The sequence below is a fragment of the Carlito syrichta genome, unplaced genomic scaffold (genome assembly GCF_000164805.1).
Source record: "Carlito syrichta isolate Samal-C Ts95f unplaced genomic scaffold, Tarsius_syrichta-2.0.1 Scaffold304602, whole genome shotgun sequence".
In the NCBI taxonomy this organism is placed as follows: Eukaryota; Metazoa; Chordata; class Mammalia; order Primates; family Tarsiidae; genus Carlito; species Carlito syrichta.
The window spans coordinates 915,952-930,228 of NW_007248698.1; the positions used below are offsets into that span (position 1 = coordinate 915,952).

The 14,277-nt window shown below is 42.0% G+C and overlaps 1 protein-coding gene across 1 annotated transcript in view; it reads right to left on the minus strand.

Moving 5' to 3' along the window:
* The window catches only part of RRBP1 (ribosome binding protein 1), a 65,470-nt gene extending 51,531 nt beyond the window's left edge, over positions 1 to 13,939 (minus strand). Inside the window, exon 1 of the mRNA XM_008060392.2 lies at positions 13,860 to 13,939. The gene's annotated coding sequence lies outside the window, so the exon portion shown is untranslated. The remainder of the gene's footprint in view (positions 1 to 13,859) is intronic.
* Positions 13,940 to 14,277: the final 338 nt, after the last annotated feature.

Consider the following 14,277-nt stretch of genomic DNA (forward strand, 5'->3'; position numbering starts at 1 on the left):
AGATGAGGTCTCGCCAAGTTGCCCAGGCGGGTCTCGAACCCACGGGCTCAGGCAATTCACTCACCTCAGCCTCCCGAGGCGTGGGATTACAGGCTGAGCCACTGAGCCCGGCTATGATCTAGTCTTTGATTTGTGGGTGGGTAGGAGCTTTAACTATCCTAATGCATGGGAGGTTTAAATTATCATTGATAAAATCCTAATTTAACTGTACCACTGGAGAATATGTTCTGTGTAATACAGGTCAAAGCTTTCAGATTTTTGACTATGATCCTGAAAAATAAATTTTTATGTGTCCCAGGACACAGACACATATACACTAATATATGTATACATATATGTAGGTATACATAACTCTTATGAAACAATAAGTATGTGTGATACACTGGTATTTTCTAAGCTATCAAAAATTTTAAAAAAGGTTTTTTATAATCAACTAAACTGACTTTAAGACCCATGATAGGTCAAGTCTACAGTTTGAAAAACACTGATTTAGAAGTCAGTTGGATTGTGAGGGATTTTCTTGCTCTTGGAAGATTCTTCAAGCAATTGCTATGTCAACTGATACAGATGTTTCCCTTTCTTCATAGGATGAAGATCAGGGATGCAAACTTATTCGAAAAGCTAAAGAGGCACCATTTGTTCCCACTAGAATGGCAGGTTTCACAGCAATTGCTGCATATGGATTATACAAATTGAAGAGCAGGAGAAATAACAGGATGTCTCTTCACCTGATCCACATGCTTGGCATGATCTTGAACATGCCAAGTTTGCCCTGGAATCAGTCAATCTGTGCTTTATTCAGAGGCCATCTTGTTAGGTGACCATAAACTCTGCTACAGCTTCCTGGTAAAGGGCCTGCTATTTCTCCCCCTATTATATAGTGACCCTCCTTATCCTAATTTTTTTTCATTAAAGTAGTCTGCCTGATCATTTGTAAAGTTTTATAACTTCTGGGGGTTAATACCAGCTGGAATCTTTTTCTGTTCTTTACTTTCAACCTCTCTGTGTTCATGTATTTTCAGAGAAGCATAGAGCTGAATTTTATGTGAAGATCAGTGTGGCAATTTGTCTTTTTAACTGGTAGGGTTAGTCCACCAACACCTCTTGTGATTCCCTACATAATTGAACTCACTGATCCCCTTATTTTGCATTTCCTTTCTACAACACTTTTTCTTTGCTTATTTTCCCCTTTTTGGTACTTTACTGAATTCTTCAAGTGCTATTCCTTTATCCTTTTTTTCTTTATGGTTTGGAAGTTAAACATCCTACTTCTCTTTTTTTCAGTGAGCACCCTTTTAAAAAATTACCATGACAAGTTTTTACCCTTACATTTCCCTAACACACACACTTGACCAAGGTCCACAAAAGCCCCAGCTGCCTTCCAACAACAGAGACACCAAGAAGGCATCAGGTACGGCGCCATTCACTCCACATGAGTCCCCGTCACACACAATTAGACTGCTCAGTGTGGTTTTATTACAAAAGCTGGCACCTGCTGGTTTAAATCGCTCAAATACCAGCCATTTGCTCATCGCTGCTTCTTGCATCTCACTCCTTCTTCTAGGGTCTTGCCCAAGTACATCCTTGACTAGTTCTTTGAGCAAGGATCTCTCCTTGATAAGCTTTCTCAGTCCTTATAGTCCTGAGAAAATGTCTTTACTTCACCTTCATTCTTCCTTAACAGATTGAGTACACAATTCCATGCTGAAAGTTTTCTCTCACTCACTTCAAGGGCTCGGTTTTACATGAGGGTATGAAGGGAAGGTTCAGTTCCCACTCTACACTTCAGAAAACACTTTATGTGTTTTCTGGCTTTTTCTGGTGGGGGAAGATGACTATTGAGAAATATGGTGTCAGTTAATTTGTCATTTATATTTAGATACATTTCTGGGGTTCTAAAGATTCAACAAAATATTGTTAGGTGTGTATTCATTTTATCTTATTGTGCTGAGTTTAAGGAGTCATGTTTTTCATTAAAATTATGAAAAATCCTTGACCACTTGGTTCTTGCCTCTATTCCTTCCTGATAGAACTCCTGATTAGACCTACATCTCTTTTTTTTCTTGAGTCAGTGTCTCACTCTGTCGCCCAAGATGGAGTGCAGTAGCGCACACATGGCCACTGCAGCATTGACCTGCTGAGCTTATTTGTTCCTTCCACCTCAGCCTTCCAAGTAGCTGGAACTACAAGCATGTGCCACCACGCCCAGCTAGTCTGAACCTAGTCTGAACCGCTGGATTCAGTCAATTCTCTCAACTCCGCCTCCCAAAATGCTGGGATTATAGGTGTGAGCCTCTGGCCCATCAAACTATCTCTCTTTACAATACCATCTGGGAAAACTTCTCGGACATATGCTTCACTCACTAATTCTCTCTTCAGCTCAATCTAACCAGCTCTATAATCAGTTATTCTAATTTGTTTTCTCAAGTCTGTCTGGCTTTTTTTCTTTTTCTGTTTCTCACTGCCTTCTTTTCTACCTTTAATGGTAATTTTGTATTATACACTTGGAGGGGCTTTATCAGTAGCAAACCTTTATGGGTGGAGCCTTGCCTCTAAAGAGCTATTTTGTCTTTACTTCAGCTAGACAAAACAGGGAAGTCAGCAACCAAGGACTAATTTTCACAAGAGACATGGCTTCCAGTTACAAATGCCCAGAGACTTTGCCTCCCTTGCCTCAGGATAAAAAGATAAGTCATCTCCCATTGCTACAATCAAGGTCTGTTCTTTCATGGAGGGTGCAGCCCTTCAAGGGTTCGGTTTTACATGAGGGTATGAGGGGAAGGTTCAGTTCCCACTCTGTACTTCAGAAAAATCCCTGTTCCCCCTGGAAATTAAAGTTGAGAGCCAAAAAGATTTCCTTGGACAATACCACATGATACCCACATCCCAGCATCAGCTCATAGCTGGGCCCAGTCACTCCCCTCACCCTTGGCTTTTAGACTCTATCTCTTTCACGACCTTGTAAACTCAGTTATGCTTTTAAAAGAATGCTTATTAACTATATAACATTTCTTAGTGTTTGGAGATGTGGGTTTCAGATAATTTAACCTGAAATTTTAAGTATATTCTCTTTTTTTTACCCAGGGAAACTAAGATAAAATGCTGTAACTAAAAGATTTTGAAAATTTTTTCATGTTCTAAGAGGATGGATATAACTGACTTCCTACTTTAAAAAAAAACAAAACAATGCTACTCATTTCAAAGAGTTGAAACACTAAAAATAGAAACGTATTCTATTATAAGCCTTTGCTTATTCATCAGCCATTTCAGATTCAATTTCTATGCCTGAGGAAAAAAAATAAAGAATTGACAGGTTTTGGTATGTCTCCAAAATAACATCCTTTGAAAAAGTAGGTAGTTAAATAGACCTAAATCTTCTGATAGCTTACAATAAGACCATAGGCTTCACCTTACTAACGAAAGACAACACTCCTGCAAGGTAAGAATCAAAAAGTGTCTTCTCAAAATGGATACGAACAGTTATGGTGTGCTAGCCCACGGCACAGTTCTCACTGCCTTAGACTTAGACCCTCATCTCCCAGGAGGCAGGGATCAATTGGCACTGTATCCAATGAAACCTCAGCACATCAACACGAAGTAAATGATGGATGAGCGAACTACTAAATATCATGGCAGGACAGTAATGGCTAAGGTACACGGTTATAAGGATCAAATCTAACTCAAGTGTCTTGATGGAGGAAAATAACACATGCCATGGAATCTTACACGTTTCCGGAGTTACTTCTGGTTCTTCACAATTTTTACACCCCTGCAAATGGTGTATCTCAAGTTTCATCTTCAGTTAGTTGCTAGTATAGAGAAATGTAACTGATTCCAGTAGGGTGAATCTTTTCCCCCAGCAACTTGCCTAATTCTAGGAACACATCTGATGATTTTTTTTTTTAATTTCTACATATATACACATATGAATCACAGTTTGTTTCCTTTCTTCATATTATCTGCTTTTCTGCACAGGGTAGGACCTTGGGTACAATGTTGAAGAGGAAGAATGACAGCAGGCATCATGTTTTCCTCATATCAAAGAGAAGGATTGAGGGGTCTCACTCCTTAGCGTGATGTTTGCTATAGGCTTTTTGTAGACATCCTTGATCAGGTTAAAGTTGCTCTTTTAGTCCTAGTTTGCATGAGTGATGCTGAAGTTTATCAAATACTTTATCTGTATTTATTAAGATACTCATCTGTTAGTGAGAGAGGTGAATATAAACTTATTTTTAAGGGTTACACCAAGTTTATATTTCTTTGCATTCCTGGGATATATATGATTTATTTAGTCACTATACAAACTGCTGGATTTATGAGATTTAACTGATAACTTTCTTTCCTCCTACTATTCTTGTCAGGTTTTGTAACAAGTTTGGCTGGCATCACAATGAGTGGTACAGCATTCCTTTTCTGCTTGTTTGGTTTGTTTTGGAGAGTTTGAAAACTACCAGGATGCTTACTCTTTACACATTTCGTAGAACTAACCAGTGACGTCATATGGGCCTAGTATTTTCTTTACCAGAAGACCTGTTCATAGATCTTATTTCTTTTATATTTATATGACTATGCAGGCTTTCTATTTCTTCTTGGTTCAGTGTTGATACGTTATTCTTTTCTAGAAATTTGTAATGTCAGAACCTGCAAAATTTTTGTCACATTAAGATATAGAAGTTTTCAGCAGGGCTTGGTGGCTCAGCCTGTAATTCTGCACCTTGGGAGGCTGAGGTGAGTGGATTGCCTGAGCCCACTGGTTCAAGAGCCGCCTGGGCAACTTGGCAAGACCTCATCTCTACAATAAATAATAAAAAAAAAAAATCAGCTGGGCATAGTAGCACATGCCTGTAATTCCGGCTACTCCTAAGGCCTGAGGCGGAAGGATTGCCAGAGCCCCGCAGGTCGAGCCTGCAGTGGCCGGAAGCGGCCACTGCACTCTAGTCTGGGCAACAGAATGAGACTCCAACTAAAAAAAAAAAAAAAGATATAGAAGTTTTCTATTTATGATATGTGGTATATAGCCCCTCTCCTCTTGATCCATTAAATATTTTAAATAAACACCAATGGCATTATTTTTTTTTTAATTTAATTTATCTTTGTTTAGTGTAAGTTCTTCATATGAAACATTTATTTTTTTAATGTCTAGAACATTTGAAGTGAAGTTCTATTTTACATTCTGGATATTAGGTATTTGTGCATTTTTATTGATCAAGTTTGCTTGATATTTTATCAACATTATTCATCTCTCCTAAGAATGATGATTTGGCTTTGTTGAGCTTCTCTGCTGTGTATTTGTTTTCTGTTTAATTCTTTCTCATCGTTACTTCCTGCTGATTTAGATTTTACCTTTTGTAACATTTCAAGATAGATGCTTAGTTCATCAATTTTCATCTTTTCCTCTCCTTAAATAACTTAAAGTTATAAATTTTCTTTAAACAATATTAGCTATATCCTACATGTTTTGATGTGTAGTATTTTCATTATCATTCATTTCAAAGCATTTTTTATATTCCATTACTTTTTGACCTATAAACAAACACCAGACACATTTTAAATTTCCAAATACATGGAGATTTTCTACTTACATTCTTATTCATATTTCTAGTTGAATCTGAATTGTGGTCTGATTATCTGCTCCATATAATTTCAGTCTTTTAATATTTGTTGGGACTTACTTTAGGGTCACTGATATGGTCAATCCTAAACTTGTGAAGTATGCACATGCTGGCTGCAGTGTTTTCTTTATTTATAGTTATGTATAGACCATATTCCTTGTTTTGTTCAAAAGCTCCAATCCTCATTGATTTTTGTCTGCTTGGCTGATAATTACTGACAGGATATACCGAAATTCTCTATTACGATTATAGATTTGACCATTTCTTGTAAGTTCTGTCAATTTTTGCTTGACATTATGTTAACAATATACCCAAAATTAAAACTGCTAAATCTCCAAAGTGAATTGAACTTTTATCATTATGAAGTGACTTTCCCTCTTTACAACACTTTTTTAAAACTTTAAATCCTATTTATCATTAATGCAATACCAATTTTCTTTCGAGTATTTCCATAGTGTATCTTCTTCCAGTCTTTGACTTTGTCTCTTGCTGACAGCACGAGTTATTAAAAATCCAGTATGATAGCTGTACGTTTTAACTGGAGTATTTAGTCAATTTATATTTAGTATGAATGCTGATGTATTTCGGTTTAAAATCCCTAATCTTGCTTTGAGCTTTTTTCCCCACCTGTCTTGGGGTTCAGTTGGTCTCCTTTCTTATATTTTTTGATTAATTAAAGTCAGTCCACTTCCCCACTCTGCTCTTACAGAATTCACGGATTCTATTCTTTAACAATTACCTTTTAAACAACAAACATATGCAGTGTTAACAAAATCCCAAGTTAAACAAACCTTTACCCCTCCACCGATTACTTCCAGCTGAGATGCCATTGTTTTCATGTGTTTAATCTCATCCTTTTTTCAGTCTCTCCAACATTATTATTCTTTTCATTGGTTTAGAACTGTCCAAATATTTACCACCTTCTTTACTCTTCACTGATCTGCATCTTACTTTTTCCACGTGGCATCACCTTCCTTCTAAGAGTGTCCTTGAGAATTTCCCTTAGCAAAGATCTGTCGGCAGCTGTCCTGGTTTCCCTCTGAACACGATCTTCTCACCCTCACTGTCGAATGTTTCCCTCTAGTTGCTCTACCACTAAGCTACCTCCAGGTGGCTTTATTTTTACTTCTCTCACTTGGGATTCTGTTTTTGCACAGGTGTCATATCCACGATTCTCAGTCGTGGTCCTTCAAGGACTGGCTCTGTCCTCGTTCCTCTCCTGGGACCCCGCTTAGACACACTCCTCAGTCTGCTTCCCAGGACTTTTCACTGGTCTTACAAATTACTCATCTATTTGGTTCTTCAAAACAAATTCTACATACTTTCTTCTGCTTTGTCTTCCAGTTTACTTATTCTTGTTAGCTTTCTTATCTGCTGGCAAACCCATCTGCTGGATTTTTGTTACAATTACAAAAGACATGAACTTTGCATGTCCACAAGTTGTACTTGGTTCCTTTTTCAAATGTGCTTGGTCATTTTACAGTTTCCTATCCTTTGTAGACATTTTCATTCTTGCCTATTACTTTAAGTATAGTAAGGCATTTAAAACGCTATTATCCTACTTTTCACAGACCTGTTCCTGCTGGTCCTAACCCCACAGTGCTTTGCATCCTTTGTGTTTAGTTATTTGTAACCACAGACTGTTCCCTTTCCTTTGATACTGACACCTGGGGGAGTTCTCTGAGCCTAGGATAAAGGTGCAGTTCTTCAAAGACCTGCTTGCTTCTGGACTCACGCAGGAGCACTATCCTTCCCGGTTGACTCTAAAATAAAGGATCTTAAGATTAGCATGGGAGTTTCCCACTACTCAGGTCACATGCCATGCATGAGGGTCCCTGTGAGACTCACTTCTCAGGATGTGCCCCCTACCTGGACAGCAGGGAATGTGCTTACTTCTGACTCCCTTCCCCCTGCAGGTGTCCTAGCCCTCTGTGGTTCATGCTGCCCACTTTGATCTCTTGTTCCCTGTTCTGGAGATGCCATCCAAAACTTTCAGTCTGCCCAATTTACCAAAGGCCCTCAGGGTGTGTTTATCCTCTTGAGTTAATGCCTTTTACCACCTTCCAGGTCATTCAAAGCTTTTCATAAGGTGTTTTTTCATGTTATCTAGCTCTTGCCCAGTCCATCCCAAGTCAGAAGGCTGGTCCAGACAACCCAACCACCAGACAGTCTTCTATCTTTAAGTGAACCGATGTGTGCCATTGTTGCCACTCACAGTCAAGCCAAATTCCAGCCAATCAAGCTCTTCAAAGAAAAGGGAGCATGTCATTGCTGTGTGCCAGGAGGGCTGGTGGAGCTGGGGAGACACCTTCCAACTCCACACCTGGGTGGACAACACTTCAGAGCTGGGTGGGGACAGGAAGAGCTCCTGCAAGGCGAATATCAACAATGCCAACCCTGGAGGAGTGGAGTTCCTAGTGGGCACCAGGGCTAAGTGAGGACTGGGACCCAACTCTTGGCTTCTTTGTTTTTAGGAAATCCACTTCTGCTGAAGAATTCGGTCTGAGATACTAACTTTCCTGAACTCCCTTCCACCAACTCCTGCGAGAAGAGCCACCTTTCCACTTGCATCTGTGATCCAGAAACAGCATTTGCTCACTGGCAATAAAATGTGAACCTCCCTCACAAGTCCTTAGCAAAGTCCACCTTTGATTAATTAATTCTGCCTGCCAAACATCCCGTCTCTATAACAAAAGAGAATGTCAGCATGAGTGAGTTATTTCTTCTTCATTACCAGTTGTAACTCAAACTTCATTTTGGTTCCTTTTTAAAGGCAGACACTTTTGTAATATGTTCCAATTTCTTGTATACTGCTGGTTGGAGTATAAATTAGTACAAGTACTTTGGGGAAAAAGTCTGGCACTTTGTGAAAAAAAGAAGTCAGGGGCAAGACTGTGCATGGAAGTATTATTTATAGCCCTGATCTGGAAACTATCCAAGTTCCCACCCAGAGCAAAATGGATATACTGATATGTCCACCTGCTGGAATAGGAAACAATGAGAAGGAACAAATGAACTACAACCATCCCAAAGACACATAATGCTGAGTGAAAGAAACAGAAAGGCAAATGCCATATGATTCCATTTACATCAAGATCAAACTCAGGCAAAATCTATCAGTATCAGAAGCAGGGGAGCAGGAACTCTGGGAGGTGCAGCAGCTGGAGGGGGTGCCCAAGGAACGTGGGGAGATCGGGAGGCATTCATGTCTTAAGTCTGCTAGATGAACAAGGATGCTTCGTTGGTGGATGTTTTCTGAGCTGTAGGCCTATGACGGTGCATTTTTCTGTATATATATTTTTACTTTTGTAAAGAGTTAAAAATCTGCATGTGATCTTTACTAGGAAATGTCCCCCACAAATTCTGGAGGAAGAGCATCTTCGAGGCCCCGAGAATCTGTGACAGAGAACTGTTAGTGCTGCCACCTCGCAGCGTGCTCACATGCACATACTGCTCCCTCCAAAGACAGCAAGTAGCCAGGGACCGCAGTTAAGGCAGTCACCTCCTGGCCTGGCAGGGCAGAGACTCAGAGGGACCTGGTCCTTTCCTCTGTCCTGTGGCCACCGCCACTGCACAGTCCTGCAGTCTTTTTAAAATCAAAATATTGAACATGGCTCAGGATCTTCCAACTTGAGAGGACAGCGACTTAAGACAGAAGAGAGTAGCTGGGTTTCAAAGCGGTGGCCCAAGTTCACCTTTTAAAAGTCCCCTGACACACCACCACTAAGAAGGCTTTTCATTAAGGGTCTCAATAATTCATTTATTCTTCAGCATTGATTCCTTCCAGCCCTTAATCACTGTGATTACTATTAAATTCTTAAAATTAAGACTTCCTAATTACTACAAATACCTAGAACTACCAAGGAAATAAAAATGTATTCACAGAACTAAAGTGACATCTCATTACTATTCAGGATCAGTCTTAGTTGAAAACAAAATTGATTTTGATGCAGTTGAGTTGTACACTTTAATCACTGAATGAGAAGTTCCAGATAAACACAACACCTGGGCAGAAACAAGCGACTTTCACCTTTCTGTGTAAGATGAGTAGGTCGGATGTTCCTGCTGGAAAGAGCCAGGAATCTAGGATCTACGCTTCATGTCTGCCTAAAATCAAAAGTAGAATCAAGGATTGGGGTGGCTAGGCTTGGACTTCTCCCAGTCAGACCACCCTGCCCTAACCACACCTCAGTTGACCACGCAGAAGTTCTTGGAGAAGAAAAAAGATTCCTGTGAGGGGAGGCAGGGACGTGGCCAACTCCCCCACTCTTGTCTGATAAAGTCTGACCAAGAGAAAAGAACATGTAATGCCAACAAGAAAAGAATGCTCCCCACACTAAGGAACACTCTTCTTCTCTTCTTCACTAAACACAAAATTCACCTCCTTTCAGAGTAAGCCAGCACCCAGTTCAAACCCCAAACAACGCTTTGTTTCCTGGAGGGTGTGTCCCTCTGCATGCTCAATTTTCTGCCAACCCCACCTCAGCTCATCAGGGAGATAAAGGATGTGACAGCCAAGCCTCCTCCTGGGAGCCTTGAACACCAGGGAAGGGCCTGGTCCTGGAGAGGTGCCGAAGACAACAGGCTTTGGAGAAATGGTGGCCCTGAGACCCACCTAACCAGCCTGGAGATGTAGGGCTCCCAGGAGAAAGCCAACACCCAAACCTCCCCTGAGGCTCGCTTCAAGCCCCTGGCCTCGCTGGCACAGCAGGACTGGCTGCATTTGACAGCGGCCTCTGCACGGGACTGTCAATTTCTCAACTGGAGCCAGGCTGGAGGGAATCCAAAAATCACTTGCATTTGGCTCTGGAATATATTTGTGTGTTTATATTTGATGCTCTAGGAATCTAGACTACTTCAGGCTGGATAATAAACTCACAGAACCTGAGCGCTTGCTCAGCAAGAATGGGCATCTACAGTGTGCCAGTCATTGCCCTTGACACTGCAAATACACCAGGAAACACCTCCCTGTGTGGGGGCAACGCTCTAGTGGAGCAGGTGACAAAGGTCAAATATGGAGTATGTCAGATGATGATGGAGAGAAAGCAATGAAGAAGAGAGGGATGGAGTGGGGGTGGGCATCCGAGACTGCCACTTTAAATAGCATGGTCAACAGACCTGAAGCAGATGGGGGAGTCAACCATGTGTCCATCTAGGAAAAGCTCCCCAGATAGAGGTGCAAAGGCCTGAGGAAGAAGCATGCCTGAGGAACAGAGAAGGGCCTATGTGGCTGGAGCAGAAGACAGGAAGACGGAGTTAAGCCAGAGCAAAAGTGGGGCTGTCAGAGGCCACTGCTGACCCTGGTCAAGGTGGGGGAAATTCTGAACAAAAAGAACAGCATGATCTGCTCTGGGAATAGACTAGAAGGCAGGGGTGTAGGCCAAAGCAGAGACCACTGGAGGCCCCTCAGGGTCACCAATGCCCAAGCACATCATGTGGACTGGGGTCAGATGATGGTGAACAAAGGCACAGCCTGGCCCAAAGGACAACAGTGGCTGTCACACAAGAAAGCTCACCTGGTGTGGCCAAAAGTTCCCATTTTTCCCTAAGGAACTAAAAAAAAATTAGGTTTTTCTTTTTTTGAGTCGGAGTCTCACTCTGTCACCAGGCTGGAGTGCAGTGGCACACTCACAGCCACCACAGCCTCAACCTGCTGGGCTCAGGCAATCCTTCCGCCTCAGCCTTCCAAGTAGCTAGAACTACAGGCATGTGCTACCACACCCGGCATTTTTTTTTTTTAATTGTAGAGATGAGGTCTCACCAAGTTGCCCAGGCTGGTCACGAACCCCTAAGCTCAGGCAATCCTCTCGCCTCGGTCTCCCAAAGTGCTAGGATTACAGGCTTGAGCCACTACACCCAGTCTAAAGTTTAGATTTTTTTTTTTTTTTTTTGAGTTGGAGTCTCACTCTGTCACCCAGACTGGAGTGTAGTGGCCGCTCCCAGCCACCGCAGCCTCAACCTGCTGGGCTCTGGTGATCCTTCCGCCTCAGCCTTCCAAGTAGCCGGAATTACAGGCATGCGCTACCACGCCCGGCTGATTTTTTTGATTTACTGTAGAGATGAGGTCTCGCTGCCCAGGCGGGTCTCGAACCCGCGGGCTCAGGCAATCCACTCACCTCAGCCTTTACAGGCTGAGCCACCGAGCCCAGCTAAAATTTAGATTTTAATGAAAAAAATTATCCACTTTTAAATGGCGGCTCAATTGTTTAATAACATGGAGTTGGTCAGACGACCCTCAAGTGCAGGCCAAGTTCAGTCCTAGGGGACCCCAGCTTGAAACCCCTCAAGATGGCCTAGCACAGACCTATTTGCTTATACCTTGCCAAGGATGAAGTGGAGAATTCGAGATCTGAATTCAAGATGGTCCTCATTCCAACTTTTGAGTCAGCAGATGACAGTCATTATCACTATAAATAGCTAATAACTTCGGGCAGACTCAGTGGGCCACCTTTCTGACCAGAGAACAAGCAGCTCTCCATCATTCAGCTTCTTCATTTAAAGTTAAACTTTGCTTTTACATTATTCTATGCACAGTACTAAGATGAGTCCATGAGTAAAGCACAAATTCAAAAATCCTTCCCCAGTGGTCCTTTCAACATTATATGGAGCATAAATAACAGAGCCTTGCAAATAGTCGCCGGCCTAGGAATCAACTTATGCAAGCCAAGAGCCAAATACACTGGAACTCCAACATACGGGGACTGGTAAGGTTCGGGGACTGGGAAAATTTAGAAATTACTAAATGCTCTCTATAAAGGAAAGTTTTGCCCATTGCTAAGACAGGTGGAAGATACATGTTACCTAAAATACGCAAAGTAAACACACACGTGTCTAGATACGCAAAGGAAACACACACGTGTCTGGATTCTAGACATAGAAACCTGAATGCCTGTTTCAGGGATTCATCCAGAATTTGCCTAAGAAGAGTCTCCTAAGCGGTCCCTGAGTTGATTTTTTTGTATGCCAAGTGGCCCTCCCTGCCCAGGCACTCTCACTTAGAATTACCCTCCTTGCAAGTCATATGCTTGAGACCAAATATCTATTTATTTTGTGTTTGATACATACGGGTACTAGGCAAAAATCCCTCCAGGGCAAGGCCACTGTCTGTGCTGCCCCCTCACACCCCTTTTTCTTGGAATGCAGTTTATAATGCACACACAGGGTTTGGACAAATGCTTTCCCAAGGTGATATCTTGTTAGGTTGAAGTGTAAGAACTGCTGTTAGTCAACTGGTTTTGGCCCACAGAAGGAGCAATTTCATATGGTCCAACATAATACTACACCACCAAGAGGAACATAGAGACTTGAATGTCGAGAGACTTCTAAATCAGTGCTGTCCCATAGAACTTTCTGTGATGATGGAAATTATCTGCATCCACAATGATTAACAGGTGACCACTGAGCACTTGAAATGTGGCCAATTGACTAAAACTACGCTTTGTATTTCATTTAATTGTCTTAAACTTTAATTGCAACATGTGGCTACTGCACTGGCCAACACAGTTCTATAACTATGTCTCACATGCCTGTACTTAGTGTTCAAAGGCCTAACAGGTGTGCTGTCTACCTCGTTTAATCAATATTTACTATGTTATAGGCCAGACTTTAACTCCTGCAGGACCAGGATGTGCCTTCATAATTCGGACTGACAATTTTTTTCTTCTGAAATAAGATTTAAGCCAAAAAAAAAAAAACCCTGGTATCTCAAAAAGAACTGTTGCTTCTCGGCCTTTTGGTGTCATTCATCTATTAGTTAAAACTCCTAAGGATAAAAGAACAAGGAAGGAGAGTCTGGGGTCCTGACACTTTTAAAAGGTGGCCCTGCTACATAATAAACCAATATTCCAATTCAATCATTTGCATTCAACCATTTAAACTGAGTTTGGCGCTATATAATTATTGCAGCCTGTTGAGTTAGGGCTCATTTCAGCAAAGAGCATAATTGCTCAAATGTGACTTGATTCAGGATTTATCTAAAACTCTCCCATCACCAAAAAAATATTCACACACCATGGGACCACTGTAACTTCAACATCTCTTTGTAAATGTTCAGAGGCTGGTGATTCCTGAATATGAAAGCAGAGTTCTGCTATAACACAGTGCCCAGAGCTACTGGAAGACTCTGCTTACGAACCCCAAAACCCCTTTCTTGTGCCCTCTCTCCCAACCCTGGCCTCCTCCTGGCAGGGACTGCCCAGAGCCTGCAAGCCAGCTCTGCAGCTTCATAGAAGGGGACACCTGACCTACTAGGAGGCCTGCCCCAGCCTGTGCTTCTAGAGAGAAGAAAGTGGCACCTCCAGGACCTCAGAACCGGAAGCTTCTTTCTGGAAGGGAAACAGGTTGGCAGACCATAGGTGGGACTGACCTTTGGAAAGTTCATAAATGAATTAACACATCACCGCAGTAAGTAGCATGCTGCAGGCTCACCCAAGATTTCTCTGGGTGTCAGATTAACGGGAGGCTGAGACAAAGGCAGAAGGCAGGGTGGTGGGAGAAAGCGCCCCTGCAGCACAGGGCCCTTGCGAATCAAGCAGCTGTTCTTCCTGGGAGTGCTGGAGGGAAGATCTGGGTCTCCGGGGAAACCAAGTTCCCAAGAGATATTTGTATCTAGCCAGGGATGTGAGGCCCTACTGGACCCATTTCCCCAAATTCCAGAAAATGCCAC